Source organism: Oncorhynchus clarkii, chromosome 17 (assembly GCF_045791955.1).
Source record: "Oncorhynchus clarkii lewisi isolate Uvic-CL-2024 chromosome 17, UVic_Ocla_1.0, whole genome shotgun sequence".
NCBI classification, from domain to species: Eukaryota; Metazoa; Chordata; class Actinopteri; order Salmoniformes; family Salmonidae; genus Oncorhynchus; species Oncorhynchus clarkii.
In genome coordinates this window covers 5,847,635-5,871,506 of record NC_092163.1, presented here as the reverse complement: position 1 = coordinate 5,871,506, position 23,872 = coordinate 5,847,635, and the positions used below count along the sequence as shown (strand labels likewise).

The following is a 23,872-nucleotide window of genomic DNA, read 5'->3' as shown; positions in this document are numbered from 1 at the left end:
GTCGCTGGATTCCAATTGAACAGGTGGTTCTAAATATATAACTTTCATAGCTGTATGATACAGAATGTGACCTACACACTTCCTTAAACATCAAATAACTAAAGAAGTCATTTTGTGTGGAAATCCAAAACTTGTTTTTACGTCACAGATACAAAGCACATCAGTAACATCTCCCCGTTGTTGAAAGGGTTCGACACATTGCTGTTTAAATGGACCAATTTCTTATTTAGACATTCACAGATGTTCAACATTTTGATTATCGCTGATACCACAGCAGAATGCTGTGGTAGTCATGCTGGTTAAGTGTGACTTGAATAAATAAATCACTGACATTGTCAATAGCAAAGCACCCGCACACCATCACATCTCCTCCTCCATGCTTCACGGTGGGAACCAACGGACAAAGCACTTTCCACATTGGGAGCAGTGGTAAGGCTTCTCTCCGGTGTGTATTCTCTCGTGTTGTTTCAGCTCCCAAGACTGGTTGAAACACTTTCCACATTGGGGGCAGTGGTAAGGCTTCTCTCCTGTGTGTATTCTCTCATGTAGTTTCAGCTCCCCCGAACGGACAAAGCACTTTCCACATTGGGAGCAGTGGTAAGGCTTCTCTCCTGTGTATTTTCTCGTGTTGTTTCAGCTCCCAAGACTGGTTGAAACACTTTCCACACTGGGAGCAGTGGTAAGGCTTCTCCCCTGTGTGTATTCTCTCGTGTTGGTTCAGGGATGCTTTCTGGTTGAAACACTTTCCACACTGGGAGCAGTGGTAAGGCTTCTCTCCTGTGTGTATTCTCTCGTGCCGTTTCAGCACCCCTGACTGGTTGAAACCCTTTCCACACTGGGAGCAGTGGTAAGGCTTCTCCCCTGTGTGTATCCTCTCGTGTTGTTTCAGGTGTGCTATCTGGTTACAACTCTTTCCACAGTGGGAGCACTGGTGTCGTCTTGCTGGTTTGGACGTCCCTGGCTCTGGTTCCTCTGAGTCTGGTCTTTCTCCTGCCAAAGATAGTGTTATTTTTAAATAGAGACCCGAATGAAAAACCACATGATAAAACAACCTTGCTACGAGGGTAAATCCTAAATCAGATCTCTCAATAACCTGAGGCCAGATTTAACAATCTTAGTGTGATTTTAAAACAAATGCAGAGCTTCCCGGTAATTACTGCTATGTTTACATTACTTATTTTATTCATCCTGTTTTACAAGTCAGAACACAAAAACCTAGACAGTTCTAGGACACTGAAGACACAGACGTCGCTGGATTCCAATTGAACAGTTGGTTCTAAATATATAACATTCATAGCTGTATGATACATAATGTGACCTACACACTTCCTTAAACATAAAATAACTAAATAATTAATTTTGTGTGGAAGTCCAAAACTTGTTTTTACGTCAGATACAAAGCACATCAGTAACATCTCCCCGTTGTTGAAAGGGTTCGAAACATTGCTGTTTAAATGGACCAATTTCTTATTTAGACATTCACAGATTTTCAACATTTTGAACTTGTAGGCTGCTTTTCCTTTACTCTGCGATCCAACTCATCCCAAACTATCTCGATTTGGTTGAGGACGGGGGATTGTGTAGGCCAGGTCATCTGATGCAGCACTCCATCACTCTCCTACTTAATCAAATAGCTCTTACACAACCTGGAGGTGTGTTGGGTCATTGTCCTGTTGAAAAACAAATGACAGTGGGACTAATCCCAAACCAGATGGGATGGCATATCGCTGCAGAATGCTGTGGTAGTCATGCTGGTTAAGTGTGACTTGAATAAATAAATCACTGACATTGTCAATAGCAAAGCACCCGCACACCATCACATCTCCTCCTCCATGCTTCACGGTGGGAACCACACATGCGGAGATAATCTGTTCATCTACTCCTCGTCTCACAAAGACATGACGCTCGGAACCAAAAATCTCACATTAAGACTCATCAGACCCAAGGACAGATATCCACCACTAATGTCCATTGCTCGTGTTTCTTGGCCCAAGCAAGTCTCTTCTTCTTATTGGTGTCCTTTAGTAGTGGTTTCCTTGCAGCAATTCGACCATGAAGGCCTGATTCACGCAGTCTCCTCTGAACCGATGATGTTGAGATGTGTCTCTTGCTTGAACTTTGTGAAGCATTTATTTGGGTTGCAATTTCTAAGTCTGGTAACTCTAATGAACTTATGCATCAGAAGTAACTCTGGGTCTTCCATTCTTGTGGTGGTCCTTAAAGTAATGATGGACTGTTGCTTCTCTTTGCTTATTTGAGCTGTTCTTGACATAATATGGACTTCACCTTTTACCCAATAGGGCTATCTTCTGTATACCCCCATACCTTGTCACAACACAACTGATTGGCTCAAACACATTAAAACCTGTTATGGCACATTAACTCTTGAAACTAGGGGGCACTATTTTAATTTATGGAAAAATAACGTTCCCAAAGTAAACGGGCTATTTCTCAGGACCAGGTGCTAGAATATGCATATAATTGACAGCTTAGGATAGAAAACACTATAACGTTTCCAAAACTGTAAAAATATTGTCTGTGAATATAACAGAACTGATATTGCAGGCGAAAGCCTGAGAAAAATCCAATCAGGAAGTGACTCTTATTTTGAAGCCTCTGCATTCCTATGCATCCCTATTTACCATTGAAAGGGATATCAACCAGATTCCTTTTTATATGGCTTCCCTAATGTGTCTTCAGTCACTAGACATAGTTTCAGGCTTTTATTTTGAAAAATGAGCGTGAACGACAACATTGCGTCAGTGGTCAGGTGGTGGCTCTCAGAGTGATTTGTGCGTAATAGACAAAGGCGGCCCTTGTGCCTCTCGCTCCTAGTGAAAAGCCAATTGTCCCGGTTGATATATTATCGAATAGATATTTGAAAAACACCTAGAGGATTGATTATAAAAAAAGGTTTGCCATGTTTCTGTCGATATTATGGATCAAATTTTGAGTTTTTTTCGGCGTTGTCATGACCGCAACTTCCGGTGGATTTCTCAACAAAACTGAGGTATTTTGGCTATAATAAATCATCTTTATGGAACAAAATTAACATTTGCTGTCTAACTGGGAGTCTCGTGGGTGAAAACATCCGAAGCTCATCAAAGGTAAACGATTTAATTTGATTGCTTTTCTGATTTTCGTGACCAAGCTCCCTGCTGCTAGCTGGACATAATGCTATGCTAGGCTATCGATAAACTTACACAAATGCTTGTCTTGCTTTGGCTGTAAAGCATAATTTCAAAATCTGAGATGACAGGGTGATTAACAAAAGGCTAAGCTGTGTTTCACTATATTTCACTTGTGAATATGAATATTTTATATTAAGATTTTTTGTCCGTTGACACCTGTTTGGCTAGGGATTCCGCTAGCGGAACGTTGACAACATCCGGTGAAATTGCAGAGTGCAAAGTATTTTTTTATTTATTAGAAATATTTAACTTTCATGCATTCACAAGAGCAAAGCTTAACTTCTTGTTAATCTAGCCACCATGTCAGATTTCAAAAAGGCTTTACGGCAAAAGCAAACCATGCGATTATCTGAGGACACTACCCCATCAAACAAACACACGACAATCATATTTCAACCCGCCAGGCGCGACACAAACCTCAGAAATAACAATATAATTTGTGCCTTACCTTTGAAGAGCTTCTTCTGTTGGCACTCCAATATGTCCCATAAACATCACAAATGGTCCTTTTGTTCGATTAATTCCGTTGTTATATCTCCAAAATGTCCATTTATTTGGCGCGTTTGATTTAAAAAAAACACTGGTTCCAACTCGCCCAGCATGACTACAAAACATCTAATACGATACCTGTAAATGCTGTCCAAACATTTCAAACAACTTTCCTAATCCAACTTTAGGTATTTTAAAACGTAAATAATAGAGAAAATTTAAGATGGGATAAACTGTGTTCAATACCGGATAAAAACAACATGAAGTGCGTGACCTGGAGCGCGCATCAAAACATTAGAGAGCACTAGGCTGGACCCTCGTTCTGAATAACCGAACTTCTTCATTTCTCTACCGAAAAACATCAACCAATTTCTAAAGACTGTTGACAACTAGTGGAAGCAATAGGAACTGCAACCAAGTGCCACAGAAAACCATTTGAAAACAGAGTCACCTCAACAACAACAAATTCCTCCTGGATGGTTTGTCCTCGGGGTTTCACCTGCCAAATAAGTTATGTTATACGCACAGACATTATTTTAACAGTTTTAGAAACTTTAGAGTGTTTTCTATCCAAACCTACCAATTCTATGAATATCCTAGCTTCTGGGCAGGTAGCAGGTAGTTTACTTTGGGAACGCTTTTCATCCGGACGTGAAAATACTGCCCCCTATCCCAAACAGGTTATAAGGAATGAAATTCCACAACTTAACTTCTAAAAAGGCATACATGTTAATTGAAATTAATTCCCGGTGATTACCTCATGATGCTACAGTCCTCCTTTAAGACTCCATAATGTTTCATAATTAGATGCTACAGTCCTCCTTTAAGACTCCATAATGTTTCATCATTTGATGGTACAGTCCTCCTTTAAGACTCCATAATGTTCATCATTAGATGTTACAGTCCTCCTTTAAGTCTCCATAATGTTTAGAATGTGTCTGGAAGCGCTACTCTATCTATTCTACTCTCATCCTTTCGGTTTTAATAATATTTCATAATAATAATGTTATAATAGGTAATAACTAACTTCAATAACTAGGGTTAATACCTGCCTGGCGCACCAACAAAATCTTCATATTTACCCCCCTCTAACAATACCGCTACAGAATTAGCGTAGTAGGCCATGTAACTTAAGGTAATCAGAAATATTTAGGACTAACTTATTCCTTGCCACCCATTCTGAAACTAACTGCAGCTCTATGTTAAGTGTTGCAGTCATTTCAGTCGCTGTAGTAGCTGACGTGTACGGTGTTGAGTCATCCGCATACATAGACTCACTGGCTTTACTCAAATGTCATTGGCATGTTGTTGGTAAAGATTGAAAAAAGTAGGTGCCAAACAGCTGCCCTGGGGAATTCCTGATTCAAACTTGATTTTGTAGCTCTGGGGCGGCAGGTAGCCTAGTGGTTGGAGATTTAGGCCAGTAACCGAAAGATTGCTGGATCGAATCCCCGAGTTGACAAGGTAAAAAACTCTGTCGTAATTGAAAAAAATAATTGAAAAAAATAATTTGTTCTTAACTGACTTGCCTAGTTAAATAAAGGTTACATTTTAAAAGGAAAACTCTTTATCCACAATACAGCAGGGGGTGTAAAGCCATACGTTTTTTCAGCAGCAGACTATGATCGATAATGTCAAATGCCGAACCGAAGTCTAACAAAACAGCCCCAACAATATTTTGATCATCAATTTCGCTCAGCCAAACAGTCATTTGCAAGTGCTGTGCTTGTTGAATGAACTTCCCTATAAGCTAAAAGTCTATATTTGTTTAATGTAAAACAGCATTGTATCTGGTCAAATATTTTTTTCCCAAAATTGTAAGGGTTGGTAACAGGCTGATTGGTCAGCTATTTAAGCCAGTAAAGGGAGCTTTACTATTCTTGGGTAGTGGAATGACTTTAGCTTCCCTCCAGGCCTGAGGGCACACACTTTCTAGTAGGCTTAAAATAAAGACAAGGCAAATAGGAATGGCAATATCGGCCGCTATTATCCTCAATTTTCCATCCACGTTGTCAGACACCAGTGACTTGTCATTGTAGATTTTATTTGCGCAAAATTTAATTGAAGATGCTCGAAAGATTTTTACTATCATTCTTCATGTAATTTATCTTTGTTTCATTGTGTACTTTCTTCGTTTTACTCAGTTTAGTCAAATGATGTCTCAATTTGCAATAGGTTTGCCAATCAGTTATTCAGCCAGACCTATATGCCATCTCTTTTGCCTCCCTCTTCATCATACCATTTTTAAATTCCTCATCAATCCACGTGGATTTAACAGTTTTTACAGTCATTTTGTTAATGGGTGCATGCTTATTAGTAGCTGGTATAAGCAGTTTCAAACGTGTCAAGGGCAGTGTCTGGTTGCTCATCATTACACACCACGGACCAACAAATATTATTTACATCAACAACATAGGAATCACTACAAAAAAATGTCTTATACCGTAATTGCTGGACTATTAAGCGCACCCCAGCGAATATAAACCGCACCCACTGAATTATTAAAAAATATGTATTTTGTACATAAATAAGCCGCACATGTCTATAAGCCGCAGGTGCTTACCGGTACATTGAAACAAATTAACTTGGTCACTATCTTCCTCCTCCTGTGCACTGAAACCACTGAAGTCATCTCCTTCGGTGTCGGAGATGAATAGCCTCAGAATTTCTTCATCCGATGTTGGATCGTTTTCATTGTCGCTCTCGTCACTTTCATCCGGAGGCAAATACCCCGCTGAGCTCATGCTGCCCCTTCAACACGCAGCAGTCCAGCCTTTCGAAACCCGTTGATGATAGTGGATTTTTTTGACAATGCTCCACGCTGTCAGGACCCACTGGCAGACTTGACCATAAGTTGCTCTTCGCATGCGGCCCATTTTAGTGAAGGATTTCTCCCCACTTGTCATCCAAGCCTCCCACTGAACAAGGAGCGCCACCTTAAATGCACGATTTACACTGATGTCGAGTGGCTGCAAATACTTTGGGCCATCTGCTTTTCTTCCCTCTGAAAGCTTTTGTTGTCTTTTTGCACTGAGTCAGTTCCTCACGCTGCTGTTTCCAACGTCTTATCATCGACTCATTAAGGCCAAGCTCCCGTGCAGCAGCTCTATTTCCTTTTCCAACAGCCAGATCGATCGCCTTCAACTTGAAAGCTGCATCATATGCATTTCTCCGTGTCTTTGCCATGATGAGGGTGACAAAAATTACTACCGTAATCAGAATGATGGGAAGTTTGAGCGCGCTCGATTTACGTCACATTATGTGACGGTGCTCAGTTTTTTGGCGGCATGAATCTTGTGAAAGCGGGAAAAATCCATAAATTAGCCGCGTCATTGTATAAACCGCGAGGTTCAAAGGTTGGGAATAAAGTAGCGGCTTATAGTCCGGAAATTACGGTACACAATATTAGTCCCAGCCATTGGAACTGTGGTTTTCCTAGACATGGCTACTATATTGTGATCACTACATCTGGTGGATCTGGATACTGCTTTAAAACCCATTTCTGCAGCATTAGTAAAGATATGATCAAACCATGTTGATGATTTCATTCCTCTACTGTTTGTCACTACCCTGGTAAGTTGATTGATAACCTGAACAAGGTTGCCGGCACTGGTTACAGTTTGAAGCTTTCGTTTGAGTGGGCAGCCTGATCACAGTTTTCCTCCAGTATTAGTTAATTAATGACCAAAGTCTTGAGTTTAGTTTGCCTGTTCTACAGTCTTTTAAAGATAGGGGCGTTGACTGCGACAGGCAATGTAACATCCATAATGTTTTAAGGAAAAGTTTTTGTAAAACAAGCACCTTACATTGGATCATCTTGAAACTTTCTCTCCAAAGCTACCTTTCATCAAGGTTTTATATGGTCTATTGGTTTCTCTCTTTTCATTGGCAGAATCCTTTTTCAGTGTTATGATATTCATAACATCCACTCTATCTTCCTGTCAACTAACAGAACTCTGCTGGTTATCCTGGTAACAGATACCGGTGGACAGATCTATTGTATTTGTTCAAACTAAACTACAGCACTTACTTTGATGAGTCAAATCTGATCCTTTCTTCTCTTCTCCTCCTCTCACAGTTCCACTCAGCCCCATTTTTTTCCTGCAGTCCACCAGCAGCACAGACAACCTCTTCATACCCAGCAGTAAGGTGCTACCGGGAGAGGCACGACGCGGGGACTCCGGGAGGGAGGAAGGGCTAGCATTGTCCTAGTAACCATAAAGAGGGGACACAGACATGTCATTATGTGCTTTACAGAAACCCAGCCCAGACCCAGATAGAGCAAGCTGTATGCTAGACCAGACCAAGCTGTATGCTAGACCAGATCAAGCTGTATGCTAGACCAAACCAAGCTGTATGCTAGACCAGACCAAGCTGTACCATCTGGTGTTCTGATCTGGAGAGACTCTTCTCTGCCTCGTCAGCATCAGGATGTTGTTGAGGCTCCCCAGAGGATCCACCATAGTCATGTCTCTCTCCTGTGTGAACGAGAACATCAAAATGAGTAGTAAACTCCCTTTGATATTTTAAGTAGAACATATGCTTCAATATTGAATTTTAAAAGCCTGTTATACTAGATGAGGGGAACTTTAATATAGACAACATGGAGAATTCAATACATCGAATTGAAAAGTCCCTAAAATATATGAACCAATGGCAGATTGACCCTTTAACAATTCCTACAGTACTGAACAACATATTCAAGTGTAGAACTTCAGTAGAATGCCCCTTAAAAACCACACATTAGTTCAACAACTGCAGAGTTTGTGCCCCTGTTTTTAAGACAGTACTCACTGGTGTTTCTCTGATATTCTGTCTCCTCCTCTTTCACTCCCAAAACGTCTTCCTCTTTCACCTTTATTGAGACAGCATCCTCTTCCTCTCTAAAAGGTTCATTCTCTTCTATCACTATAACAGCCTCCTCTTCCTCCTTTTTCATTCTAAAAGGTTCTTTCACTATAACAGCATCTTCTTCTTTCACTATAACAGTTTCCTCTTCCTCCTTTTTCATTCTAAAAGGTTCTTTCTCTTCTTTCACTGTAACCTCATCCTCTTCTTCAATGTTCATTGACAGAGCTTCTTTCTGCAAACAGCAGACCTCTTCTATAGCAGGGGATGAGTACTTTAATGAACTCATGGTCAGGGATGTTAGCTAGCTCGTTAGCATTAGCGAATAGCCTAGTGCTAGGCTCAGCATCAATCTTTAACAAGTTTGCAAATTAGGTTACAGTTAACCAGTTAATACGTCAACAGAACTGTGTTTAAAACACTGAGATTAGATAATGTACATTAAGATGGTCTAAATCGTCAATCTTTCACTTTTATGTTGGCTAGCAAGCTACCGAGGTGGTTGAAAGAGTAGCCGCGTTGTTGTTCCTGAAGAAGCGTCCGTCCAGTCCATTATACGTCACGGAAGAATCATCACCTGAAAGACGCTCATCGCCATCTGCTGTCTGGAGTGGGTAACGCAGTTTGGAAACAATACACTACACTACACTTTTGTATTGGAAAGAACGTACCGTAATTTCTAATATCTAAAAAGGATTAAACTTTTTTACATGTTTTATCATTTTTATTTTTATGAAAATCACTGAGGAGGGTCCTCCCCTTCCTCCTCTCAGGAGCCTCCACTTCCTCCTCTGAGGAGCCTCCCCTTTCTCCTCTGAGGAAGCTCCCCTTCCTCCTCTCAGGAGCGTCCCCTTCCTCCTCTGAGGAGCCTCCCCTGCACCCAAAGGACATCCAGCCAACTTGTGTGGGAAGCATTGGAGTCAACATGGGCCAGCATCCCTGTGGAAAGCTTTCGACACCTTGTAGAGTCCATGAACCCGACGAATTGAGGCTAATCTGAGGGAGAAAGAGGAGGGTCCAACTTCATATTAGGAAGGTGTTCGAAATGTTTGGTATAATCAGTGGATATATCTGCCATTTAGCAGACACTTTTATCTAAAGGGATTTGCAGTCATGTTGGCAAACAATTAACATATGGATGTTCCCAGGAATCAAACCCACTACCCTGGTTTAACAAGCACTATACTCCACCAACTGAGCAACAGGACCACAAGGAATGATCAAGGAATGATGCAGATAAACACACACAGCCTGAGTTTCAGAAATATAATTAAATCAAAGACCGTAACATTGAAACTGACATACTTCATATTAGACGTAGACCGATTAATTAGGGCCGATTTCAAGTTTGTATAAACAATTTATACAAAATGTAAAAAATTGTACACCTTTATTTAATCTTTATTTAACTCGGCAAGTCAGTTAAGAACACATTCTTATTTTCAATGACGGCCTAGGAACGGTGGGTTAACTGCCGTGTCCAGGGGTAGAACGCTAGAATTTCACCTTGTCAGCTCGGGGGATCCAAACTTGCAACCTTACAGTTAACTCGTCCAGCGCTCTAACCACCTGCCTCTCATTACACTCCACGAGGATCCTGCCTGTTACACGAATGTAGTAGAAGTTGCTAGCTAGCATTAAACTTCTTATAAAAACAATCAATCAATCATAATCACTAGTTATGGGTGATGATATTACTAGTTTATCTAGCATGTCCTGTCGATGCGGTGCGTATCGTTGCTCCAATGTGTACCTAACCATAAACACCAATGCCTTTCTTAAAATCAATACACAGAAGTATATATTTTTAAACCTGCATATTTAGCTAGAAGCAATCCAGGTTAGCAGGCAATATTATCCAGGTGAAATTGTGTCACTTCTCTTGCGTTCATTGCACGCAGAGTCAGGGTAGATGCAACAGTTTGGGCAGCCTGGCTCATTGCGAACTAATTTGCCAGGACTTTACGTAATTATGACATAACATTGAAGGTTGTGCAATGTAACAATAATATTTAGACTTAGGGATGCCACCCTTTAGATAAAATACCGAACGGTTCCATATTTCACTGAAATAATAAACATTTTGTTTCCGTATTCGACCATATTAATTACCAAAGGCTAGCTAGTTAGCGGGCGCACGCTAATAGCGTTTCAAACTTCACCCTCTCTGAGACTTGGAGTAGTTACTCCCCTTGCTCTGCAAGGGCCTGCGGCTTTTGTGGAGTAATGGGTAACGCTGCTTCGAGTGTGGCTGTTGTCGATGTGTTCCTGGTTCGAGCCCAGGTAGGGGCGAGGAGAGGGACGGAAGCTATACTGTTACACAGGCAATACTAGTGTGCCTATAAGAACATCCAATAGTCAAAGGTATATGAAATACAAATGGTATAGAGAGAAATAGTTCTAGAAATACTATATTAACTCCAACCGAAAACCTCTTACCTTGGAATATTGAAGTCTCATGTTAAAAGGAACCACCAGCTTTCATATGTTCTCATGTTCTGAGCAAGGAACTCAAACGTTAGCTTTTTTACATGGCACATATTGCCATTTATTTACTTCTCCGACACTTTGTTTTTGCATTATTTTAACCAGTACAGAGTCAATGTGGAGGCTATATACAGGAGGTACCAGTACAGAGTCAATGTGGAGGCTATATACAGGAGGTACCAGTACAGAGTCAATGTGGAGGCTATATACTGGGGGTACCAGTACAGAGTCAATGTGGAGGCTATATACAGGGGGTACCAGTACAGAGTTAATGTGGAGGCTATATACAGGAGGTACCAGTACATAGTTAATGTGGAGGCTATATACAGGAGGTACCAGTACAGAGTCAATGTGGAGGCTATATACAGGGGGTACCAGTACAGAGTCAATGTGGAGGCTATATACAGGGGATACCAGTACAGAGTTAATGTGGAGGCTATATACAGGAGGTACCAGTACAGAGTCAATGTGGAGGCTATATACAGGGGATACCAGTACAGAGTTAATGTGGAGGCTATATACAGGAGGTACCAGTACAGAGTCAATGTGGAGGCTATATACAGGAGGTACCAGTACAGAGTCAATGTGGAGGCTATATACAGGGGGTACCAGTACAGAGTCAATGTGGAGGCTATATACAGGGGGTACCAGTACAGAGTCAATGTGGAGGCTATATACAGGAGGTACCAGTACATAGTCAATGTGGAGACTATATACAGGGGGTACCAGTACAGAGTCAATGTGGAGGCTATATACAGGGGGTACCAGTACAGAGTCAATGTGGAGGCTATATACAGGGGGTACCAGTACAGAGTCAATGTGGAGGCTATATACAGGAGGTACCAGTACATAGTCAATGTGGAGACTATATACAGGGGGTACCAGTACAGAGTCAATGTGGAGGCTATATACAGGGGGTACCAGTACAGAGTCAATGTGGAGGCTATATACAGGGGATACCAGTACAGAGTTAATGTGGAGGCTATATACAGGAGGTACCAGTACATAGTCAATGTGGAGACTATATACAGGGGGTACCAGTACAGAGTCAATGTGGAGGCTATATACAGGGGGTACCAGTACAGAGTCAATGTGGAGGCTATATACAGGGGATACCAGTACAGAGTTAATGTGGAGGCTATATACAGGGGGTACCAGTACAGAGTCAATGTGGAGGCTATATACAGGTGGTACCAGTACAGAGTCAATGTGGAGGCTATATACAGGGGTACCAGTACAGAGTTAATGTGGAGGCTGTATACAGGGGTACCAGTACAGAGTCAATGTGGAGACTATATACAGGAGATACCAGTACAGAGTTAATGTGGAGGCTATATACAGGAGATACCAGTACAGAGTCAATGTGGAGACTATGCTTTGTTGTTGTCAGTGATCAGGCCTGATGACACTGTTGTGTCATCAGCGAACTTAATGATGGTGTGGGAGTCGTGTCTGGCCATGCAGTCATGAGTGAACAGGGAGTACAGGAGGGGGCTGAGCATGCACCCCTGAGGGGCCCCCTGTGATGAGGATCAGCGTGGCAGATGTGTTGTTACTTACTCCTACCACCTGGGGGTGGCCCGTCAGGAAGTCCAGGATCCAGTTACCAGGTTCCTAAGCTTAGAGATGAGCTTTGAGGGCACTATGGTGTTGAAAGCGGAGCTGTAGTCAATGAATAGCATTCTCACCTTTGTTACTTTTTTTATCTAGGTAAGTCAGAACAAATTCTTATTTACAATGACAGCCTATGAAAGTGGGTTAACTTGTCACGAATCCAACACCTGCTGCTTATTCAAACCAGCCCACTGGGCACAGACGTCAGTTCAACATCTAGTTTCTATTTACATTTCTTTGATTCGTCAACTAATGTGAATTTAACATGAAATCAACACAAAATGTTACCAGTCATTGGATTTAGGTTGCAAGTTGGGTGAAACACAAAATGTTACCCGTCATTGGATTTAGGTTGCAAGTTGGGTGAAACACAAAATGTTACCCGTCATTGGATTTAGGTCGCAAGTTGGGTGAAACACAAAATGTTACCCGTCATTGGATTTAGGTCGCAAGTTGGGTGAAACACAAAATGTTACCAGTCATTGGATTTAGGTCGCAAGTTGGGTGAAACACAAAATGTTACCTGTCATTGGATATAGGTTGCAAGTTGGTTGAAACACAAAATGTTACCGGTGGAAACAATGTTTATTCAATCAGTGGAAGGCTTGTAAATTCCCCCAGGAAAGTGGAACGAGGAACTCTTCATTGAGACAATGATAAACAGCAATCTGTGGGAGAGTTGTGGTGGATATTATAAAATAAGGATCTGCTGGAGTCCAAGTCAAACCAAGATTCTTTATTTCTGAGCTCAGAGAGAATAACAGAGTTACACAGCGCAGTGTAGACAGTCTGAATTCCTGAAGCATTGGGTGATGAGCACATATCTTTATAGTTTCCTGTTCCTGGGCGGGACTTTATTCATACAAGGACACAGGTTCAAATTGGTTTGCAACACAGGATGATACTCCCAAGAACAGGAGCTTATAACAGGACAGTTTCACAAGGTTAGTCACATACTCAGTTATGTGGACACACAAACAACTAACATTTTCCATTACAGAGTCTGAACATTTTCATGTCATTAAATCATCAGTGGGCTACAATGCAAATGTCAACAATGGAACTAATGCATCACATCCAAATATCACTTGATTATCTGTAGTGCTGGAGGAATGACACACCCAGATAAACACACAAAGAGTTTAAAAAAGGACCATTTAAACACATGGAATCTGATTTACTCTATTTTCAAACTGACAGCCTCCATATTCAATTAATGTTTTCTAATAGAAACAAACAAATATATGTTTGAGTATACTTTGTACAATTCACTTTCATCTGGTAAAAACAAGTAAACACATTCTTAGTCAACAATATAAGACAACAGGAGCACTGTGTATGTTCTCTGATTCATTTTAAGTCAATGTGATGCGAAATATCAATATTACAAGTAATTCTTCTCTTTTGTGTGGATTCTCTTATGACGTTGAAGTGACTGTGATGAGTAATATGTTTTCCCAGTCTGAGTATTTTGTAAGCCTTCTCATGTATTCTTTCAGGCTTCCTAAATGGGCAAATGCTTTGCACACTGGGAGCAGTGGTAAAGCTTCTCCCCTGTGTGCAGTCTCATGTGTTTTAATTTTTAAAATGTTTAATTTTACCTCCCTTTTTCTCCCCAATATCGTGGTATCTAATTGTTAGTAGCTACAATCTTGTCTCATCGCTACAACTCCCGTACGGGCTCGGGAGAGACGAAGGTCAAAGTCATGCGTCCTCCGATACACAACTCAACCAAATCGCAGTGTTAAGCAGTGTTAAGGCTTCTCCCCTGTGTGTATTTTCCCCTGTTGGTTCAGGTGTCCTTTCTGGTTAAAACTCTTTCCAGGACCTCAACTCTTTTCTATTTTTACCAATGACCATACAGTTTTTAAATTCCTCATCAATCCATGGAGCCTTAACAGTTCTAACAGTCAGTTTCTTAACAGGTACATGTTTATCAATAATTGGAAGAAACAATTTAATATGGTAAAAACAGGTAAACACATTGTCAGTGTACAATATAAGACAACGGGAGCACTGTGTGTGTTCTCTGATGAATTTTAAGTCAATGTGATGTGAAATATCAATATACACGCTAAGAGAAGTCATTCTCTCTCCTGTGTGGATTCTCTAAAGACGTTTAAGTGACTGTTATGAGTAATATGTTTTCTCACAGTCTGGCCTTTTCTAAGCATTCTCCTCTGTGTGCAGTCTCATGTGTTGGGCAAAAGCTTTGCACCCTGGGAGGAGTGGAAAGGCTTCTCCCCTGTGTGTATTCTCTCGTGTCGTTTCAGCCCCCCTGACCGGTTGAAACACTTTCCACACTGGGAGCAGTGGTAAGGCTTCTCACCTGTGTGTATTTTCTCATGATGTTTCAGGTTCCCTAAATTGTTAAAACTCTTTCCACACTGGGAGCAGTGATAAGGCTTCTCCCCTGTGTGTATTCTCTCATGTCTTTTCAGCTCCTTTGACCGGATGAAACACTTTCCACACTGGGAGCAGTGGTAAGGCCTCTCCCCTGTGTGTATTCTCTCATGTTGTTTTAGGTTCCCTAAATTGTTAAAACTCTTTCCACACTGGGAGCAGTGGCAAGGCTTCTCCCCTGTGTGTATTCTCTCATGTTGTTTCAGGGTCCCTAAATTGTTAAAACTCTTCCCACACTGGGAGCAGTGGTAAGGCTTCTCCCCTGTGTGTATTCTCTCGTGAACTTTCATGTTTGATTTCTCATTAAAACCCTTTCCACACTGGGAGCAGTGGTAAGGCTTCTCCCCTGTGTCTATTCTCTCATGTCGTTTCAGTTTCCCTAAACCGATAAAACTCTTTCCACACTGGGAGCAGTGATAAGGCTTCTTCCCTGTGTGTATTCTCTCATGTCGTTTCAGTTTCCCTAAATCGTTAAAACTATTTCCACACCGGGAGCAGTGATAAGGCTTCTCCCCTGTGTGTATTCTCTCGTGCAGTTTCAGATGCCCTGGCCGGTTGAAACACTTTCCACATTGGGAGCAGTGGTAAGGCTTCTCCCCTGTGTGTATTCTCTCATGAACAAATCCTTCTGTTCACCTGATTTAGAATTCCTCACAATCAAATGTAGACCGCATTATCTACCAAGAGAATTCTCTTCGATTATAATCACAGCCGTATATATCCCCCCCCCAAGCAGACACATCGATGGCTCTGAACGAACTTTATTTAACTCTCTGCAAACTGGAAACAATTTATCCGGAGGCTGCATTCATTGTAGCTGGGGATTTTAACAAGGCTAATCTGAAAACAAGACTCCCCAAATTTTATCAGCATATCGATTGCGCAACCAGGGGAGGAAAGACCTTGGACCATTGTTACTCTAACTTCCGCGACGCATATAAGGCCCTGCCCCGCCCCCCTTTCGGAAAAGCTGACCACGACTCCATTTTGTTGATCCCTGCCTACAGACAGAAACTAAAACAAGAGGCTCCCACGCTGAGGTCTGTCCAACGCTGGTCCGACCAAGCTGACTCCACACTCCAAGACTGCTTCCATCACGTGGACTGGGAGATGTTTCGTATTGCGTCAGATAACAACATTGACGAATACGCTGATTCGGTGTGCAAGTTCATTAGAACGTGCGTTGAAGATGTCGTTCCCATAGCAACGATTAAAACATTCCCTAACCAGAAACCGTGGATTGATGGCAGCATTCGGGTGAAACTGAAAGCGCGAACCACTGCTTTTAATCAGGGCAAGGTGTCTGGTAACATGACCGAATACAAACAGTGCAGCTATTCCCTCCGCAAGGCTATCAAACAAGCTAAGCGCCAGTACAGAGACAAAGTAGAATCTCAATTCAACGGCTCAGACACAAGAGGCATGTGGCAGGGTCTACAGTCAATCACGGACTACAGGAAGAAACCCAGCCCAGTCACGGACCAGGATGTCTTGCTCCCAGGCAGACTAAATAACTTTTTTGCCCGCTTTGAGGACAATACAGTGCCACTGACACGGCCTGCAACGAAAACATGCGGTCTCTCCTTCACTGCAGCCGAGGTGAGTAAGACATTTAAACGTGTTAACCCTCGCAAGGCTGCAGGCCCAGATGGCATCCCCAGCCGCGCCCTCAGAGCATGCGCAGACCAGCTGGCCGGTGTGTTTACGGACATATTCAATCAATCCCTATACCAGTCTGCTGTTCCCACATGCTTCAAGAGGGCCACCATTGTTCCTGTTCCCAAGAAAGCTAAGGTAACTGAGCTAAATGACTACCGCCCCGTAGCACTCACATCCGTCATCATGAAGTGCTTTGAGAGACTAGTCAAGGACCATATCACCTCCACCCTACCTGACACCCTAGACCCACTCCAATTTGCTTACCGCCCAAATAGGTCCACAGACGATGCAATCTCAACCACACTGCACACTGCCCTAACCCATCTGGACAAGAGGAATACCTATGTGAGAATGCTGTTCATCGACTACAGCTCGGCATTCAACACCATAGTACCCTCCAAGCTCGTCATCAAGCTCGAGACCCTGGGTCTCGACCCCGCCCTGTGCAACTGGGTACTGGACTTCCTGACGGGCCGCCCCCAGGTGGTGAGGGTAGGCAACAACATCTCCTCCCCGCTGATCCTCAACACTGGGGCCCCACAAGGTTGCGTTCTGAGCCCTCTCCTGTACTCCCTGTTCACCCACGACTGCGTGGCCACGCACGCCTCCAACTCAATCATCAAGTTTGCGGACGACACAACAGTGGTAGGCTTGATTACCAACAACGATGAGACGGCCTACAGGGAGGAGGTGAGGGCCCTCGGAGTGTGGTGTCAGGAAAACAACCTCACACTCAACGTCAACAAAACTAAGGAGATGATTGTGGACTTCAGGAAACAGCAGAGGGAACACCCCCCTATCCACATCGATGGAACAGTAGTGGAGAGGGTAGCAAGTTTTAAGTTCCTCGGCATACACATCACAGACAAACTGAATTGGTCCACTCACACAGACAGCATCGTGAAGAAGGCGCAGCAGCGCCTCTTCAACCTCAGGAGGCTGAAGAAATTCGGCTTGTCACCAAAAGCACTCACAAACTTCTACAGATGCACAATCGAGAGCATCCTGGCGGGCTGTATCACCGCCTGGTATGGCAACTGCACCGCCCTCAACCGTAAGGCTCTCCAGAGGGTAGTGAGGTCTGCACAACGCATCACCGGGGGCAAACTACCTGCCCTCCAGGACACCTACACCACCCGATGTCACAGGAAGGCCATAAAGATCATCAAGGACATCAACCACCCGAGCCACTGCCTGTTCACCCCGCTATCATCCAGAAGGCGAGGTCAGTACAGGTGCATCAAAGCTGGGACCGAGAGACTGAAAAACAGCTTCTATCTCAAGGCCATCAGACTGTTAAACAGCCACCACTAACACTGAGTGGCTGCTGCCAACACACTGACACTGACTCAACTCCAGCCACTTTAATAATGGGAATTGATGGGAAATGATGTAAATATATCACTAGCCACTTTAAACAATGCTACCTTATATAAATGTTACTTACCCTACATTATTCATCTCATACGCATACGTATATACTGTACTCTATATCATCGACGGTATCCTTATGTAATACATGTATCACTAGCCACTTTATACTATACTATGCCACTTTGTTTACATACTCATCTCATTTGTACATACTGTACCCGATACCATCTACTGTATCTTGCCTATGCTGCTCTGTACCATCACTCATTCATATATCCTTATGTACATATTCTTTATCCCCTTACACTGTGTACAAGACAGTAGTTTTGGAACTGTTAGTTAGATTACTTGTTATTACTGCATTGTCGGAACTAGAAGCACAAGCATTTCGCTACACTCGCATTAACATCTGCTAACCATGTGTATGTGACAAATAAAATTTGATTTGATTTGATTTGATTTGATTGATTTGATTTGAACTTTCAGGTGTGCTTTCTGGTTAAAACTCTTTCCACACTGGGAGCAGTGGTAAGTCTTCTCCCCTGTGTGTATTTTCTCATGTTGTTTCACGTCCCATAACCGGTTACAACCCTTTCCACAGTGGGAGCACTGGTGTCGTCTTGCTGGTTTGGACGTCCCTGGCTCTGGTTCCTCTGAGTCTGGTCTTTCTCCTGCCAAAGACAAGTGTTTAAAAAAAATAGGGACCCGAATGAAACCACATGATAAAACAACCTTGCTACGGGAGTAAATCCTAATCAGATCTCTCAATAACCTGAGGCCAGTTTTAACAATCTTAGTGTGATTTTAAAACAAATGTAGAGCTTCCTGGTAATTACTGCTATGTTTACATTACTTATTTTATTCATCCTGTTTTACAAGTCAGAACACAAAAAACAGACAATTCTATGACACTCAAGACACAGACGTTGCTGGATTCCTATCAAGCAGGTGGTTCTAAATACAGTATATCACAAAAGTGAGTACACCCCTCACATTTTTGTAAATATTTGAGTATATCTTTTCATGTGACAACACTGAAGAAATGACACTTTGCAACAATGTAAATTAGTGAGTGTACAGCTTGTTTAACAGTGTAAATTTGCTGTCCCCTCAAAATAACTCAACACACATTAATGTCTAAACTGCTGGCAACAAAAGTGAGAATGTCCAAATTGGGCCCAAAGTGTCAATATTTTGTGTGGCCACCCACCATCATTTTCAAGCACTGCCTTAACCCTCTTGGGCATGGAGTTCACCAGAGCTTCACAGGTTGCCACTGGAGTCCTCTTCCACTCCTCCATGACGACATCACGGAGCTGGTGGATGTTAGAGACTCCTCCACCTTCCATTTGAGGATGCCCCACAGATGCTCAATAGGGTTTAGGTCTAGAGACATGTTTGGCCAGTCCATCACCTTTACCCTCAGCTTCTTTAGCAAGGCAGTGGTCGTCTTGGAGGTTTGTTTGGGGTCGTTATCATGTTGGAATACTGCCCTGCGGCCCCTCCGAAGGGAGGGGATCATGCTCTGCTTCAGTATGTCACAGTACATGTTGGCATTCATGCTTCCCTCAATGAACTGTAGCTCCCCAGTACCGGCAGCACTCATGCAACACCAGACCATGACACTCCCACCACCATGCTTGACTGTAGGCAAGACACGCTTGTCTTTGTACTCCTCACCTGGTTGCCGCCACACACGCTTGACACCATCTGAACCAAATAAGTTTCTTGGTCTCATCAGACCAGAGGACATGGTTCAGTAATCCATGTCCTTAGTCTGCTTGTCTTCAGCAAACTGTTTGCAGGCTTTCTTGTGCATCATCTTTAGAAGAGGCTTCCTTCTGGCACGACAGCCATGCAGACCAATTTGATGCAGTGTACGGCGTATGGTCGGAGCACTGACAGGCTGACCCACCACCCCTTCAACCTCTGCAGCAATGCTGGCAGCACTCATATGTCTATTTCCCAAACACAACCTCTGGATATGACGCTGAGCACGTGCACTCAACTTCTTTGGTCGACCATGGCGAGGCCTGTTCTGAGTGGAACCTGTCCAGTTAAACCGCTGTATGGTCTTGGCCACCGTGCTGCTGCTCAGTTTCAGGGTCTTGGCAATCTTCTTATAGCCCAGGCCATCTTTATGTAGAGCAACAATTATTTTTCTCAGATCCTCAGAGAGACCTCTGCCATGAGGTGCCATGTTGAACTTCCAGTGACCAGTCAGTATGAGGGAGTGTGAGAGCGATGACACCAAATTTAACACACCTGCTCCCCAGTCACACCTGAGCCCTTGTAACACTAACGAGTCACATGACACCGGGGAGGGAAAATGGCTAATTGGGCCCATTTTGGACATTTTCACTTAGGGGTGTACTCACTTTTGTTGCCAGTGGTTTAGACATTAATGGCTGTGTGTGGAGTTATTTTGAGGGGACAGCAAATGTACACTGTTATACAAGCTGTACACTCACTACTTTACATTGTAGAAAAGTGTCATTTCTTCAGTGTTGTCACATGAAAAGATATACCTAAATATTTACAAAAATGTGAGGGGTGTACTCACTTTTGTGATATACTGTATATAACTTTCATAGCTGCTTTAAAACCCATTTCTGCAGCATTAGTAAAGATATGATCAAACCATGTTGATGATTTCATTCCTCTACTGTTTGTAACTACCCTAGTAGGTTGATTGATAACCTGAACAAGGTTGCCGGCACTGGTTACAGTTCGAAGCTTTTGCTTGAGTGGGCAGCCTGATCACAGTTTTTCTTCAGTACTAGTTAATTAATGACCAAAGTCTTGAGTTTAGTTTGCCTGTTCTACAGTCTTGTAAAGATAGGGGCGTTGACTGGGACAGGCAATGTAACATCCATAATGTTTTAAGGAAAAGTTTTTGTAAAACAAGCACCTTGATCATTGAAACCTTCTCTCCGAAGCTAACTTTCATCAAGGTTTTATATGGTCAATTGGTTTCTCTCCGAAGCTAACTTTCATCAAGGTTTTATATGGTCTATTGGTTTCTCTCCGAAGCTAACTTTCATCAAGGTTTTATATGGTCAATTGGTTTCTCTCCGAAGCTAACTTTCATCAAGGTTTTATATGGTCACTTGGTTTCTCTCTTTTCATTGGCAGAATCCTTTCTCAGTGTTATGATATTCATAACATCCATATACCTGTCAACTAACAGAACTCTGCTGGTTATCCTGGTAGCAGATACCAGTCTATCTTCCTGGTAACAGATCTGTTGTATTTGTTCAAACTAAACTACAGCACTTACTTTGATGTGTCAAATCTGCTCCTTTCTTCTCTGCTCCTCCTCTCACAGTTCCACTCAGCCCCATTGTTTTCCTGCAGTCATCCAGCTGCACAGACAACCTCTTCATGCCCAGCAGTAAGGTGCTACCAGGAGAGGCACGATACAGGGACTCCGGGAGGGTGGAAGGGCTAGCGTTGTCCTGGTAACCATAAAGAGGGGACACGGACGCACATCGTTATGGATGCTGATGTCACTGTTGTCATGAAGTGATTTACAGAAACCCATTCCAGACCCAGAGAGATCAAGCTGTATGCTAGGCCAGACCAAGCTGTATGCTAGACCAGACCAAGCTGTATGCTAGACCAGACCAAGCTGTATGCTAGACCAGATCAAGCTGTATGCTAGACCAAACCAAGCTGTATGCTAGACCAGACCAAGCTGTATGCTAGACCAGATCAAGCTGTATGCAGCATTCCCCAAGAGAGGATGACTTTCACTTTAGCAGTGATAAATTCATGAACTTCTTTGAGGAAAAGATTATGATTATTAGAAAGCAAATTACGGACTCCTCCTTAAACGCAGAGTATTCCTTCAAAGCTCAGTTGTCCTGAGTCTGCACAACTCTGCCAGGACCTAGGATCAAGAGAGACGCTCAAGTGTTTTAGTACTATATCTCTTGACACAATGATGAAAATAATCATGGCCTCTAAACCTTCAAGCTGCATACTGGACCCTATTCCAACTAAACTACTGAAAGAGCTGCTTCCTGTGCTTGGCCCTCCTATGTTGAACATAATAAACGGCTCTAAATAACTACCTCTTTCCCTACTGTATTTATTTTATTTATTTTGCTTCTTTGCACCCCATTATATTTATTTCTACTTTGCACATTCTTCCACTGCAAATCTACCATTCCAGTGTTTTTACTTGCTATATTGTATTTACTTCGCCACCATGGCCTTTTTTTTGCCTTTACCTCCCTTCTCTCACCTCATTTGCTCACATCGTATATAGACTTGTTTCTACTGTATTATTGACTGTATGTTTGTTTTACTCCATGTGTAACTCTGTCGTTGTATGTGTTGAACTGCTTTGCTTTATCTTGGCCAGGTCACAATTGTAAATGAGAACTTGTTCTCAACTTGCCTACCTGGTTAAATAAAGGTGTTCTCAACTTGCCTACCTGGTTAAATAAAGGTGAAATATATATTTTTTTTAAAAGTGTATCTATGATAAAAAATGATAGACCTCTACATGCTTTGTAAGTAGGAAACACTGCCGATTTTGCAGGCTATCAAATACTTGTTCTCCCCACTGTATAGCCATATTATAAAGTATGAAAAGGCTTGTTCGTTCACATGTCATGAATTCACTATGACATGATATTTGTATACGTTTTTTAAAAACTTTTATTATGTAATAGATCATATGGGTTGAAAAGTGTTTTATTAGAAAAGTATGAAAATCAAATTAAATATTATTATTCACGTGCCGAATACAACCGGTGTAGACCTTAGTGAAATGCTTACTTACAAGCCCTTCACCAACAATGCAGTTAAGAAAAATACTTGTAAAGTACAAAAAAAGTCCCTCTGACACCGCCTGGTATAGAAGTCCTGAGTGGCAGGAAGCTTGGCCCTAGTGATGTACTGGGCAGATGCTCTCGATGGTGCAGCTGTAGAACGTTTTGAGGATCTGAGGACCCATGACAAATCTTTTCAGTATCCTGAGGGGGAATAGGTTTTGTCATGCCCTCTTCACGACTGTCTTGGTGTGCTTGGACCATGATAGTTTGTTGGTGATGCGGACACCAAGGAACTTGAAACTCTCAACCTGCTCCACTACAGCTCTGTCAATGAGAATGGGGCGTGCTTGGTCCTCCTTTTCCTGTAGTCCACAATCATCTCCTTTATCTTGATCACATTGAGGGAATGGTTGCTGTCCTGGCACCACACGACCAGGTCTCTGACCTCCTCCCTGTAGGCTTTGTTGTTGTTGTCAGTGATCAGGCCTGATGACACTGTTCAATGATGGCGTTGGAGTCGTGTCTGGCCATGCAGTCATGAGTGACCAGGGAGTACAGGAGGGGGCTGAGCATGCACCCCTGAGGGGCTCCCCGTGATGAGGATCACCGTGGCAGATGTGTTGTTACTTACTCTTACCACCTGGGGATCAAGAAGTCCAGGATCCAGTTGCAGAGGGAGATGTTTAGTCCCAGGTTCCTAAGCTTAAAGATGAGCTTTGAGGGCACTATGGTGTTGAAAGCGGAGCTGTAGTCAATGAATAGCATTCTCACTTTTTTTTTTATCTAGGCAAGTCAGTTAAAGAACAAATTCTTATTTACAATGACAGCCTATGAAAGTTTTTCAGATCTTACAGTTGTCTGCGCCAGACCCTAGCGTGAGAGAAAAGAGCGCTTCCCCTTAGTTAAATGGGGGCTATACATTTTCAAAATTAACACCTACATTTTAACACATGTTATAATTCAACATTTTTTTTACTATTTCTTCCAGATATAGGTGTCCTGTTAGCCCTGAACATTATCCGT

At 42.5% G+C, this 23,872-nt stretch overlaps 1 pseudogene; it reads right to left on the bottom strand.

Annotated features, from left to right (window-relative positions):
- Positions 1-381: 381 nt before the first annotated feature.
- On the bottom strand, positions 382-23,614 carry LOC139370347 (zinc finger protein 271-like; annotated as a pseudogene).
- Between the last annotated feature and the right edge of the window lie 258 nt (positions 23,615-23,872).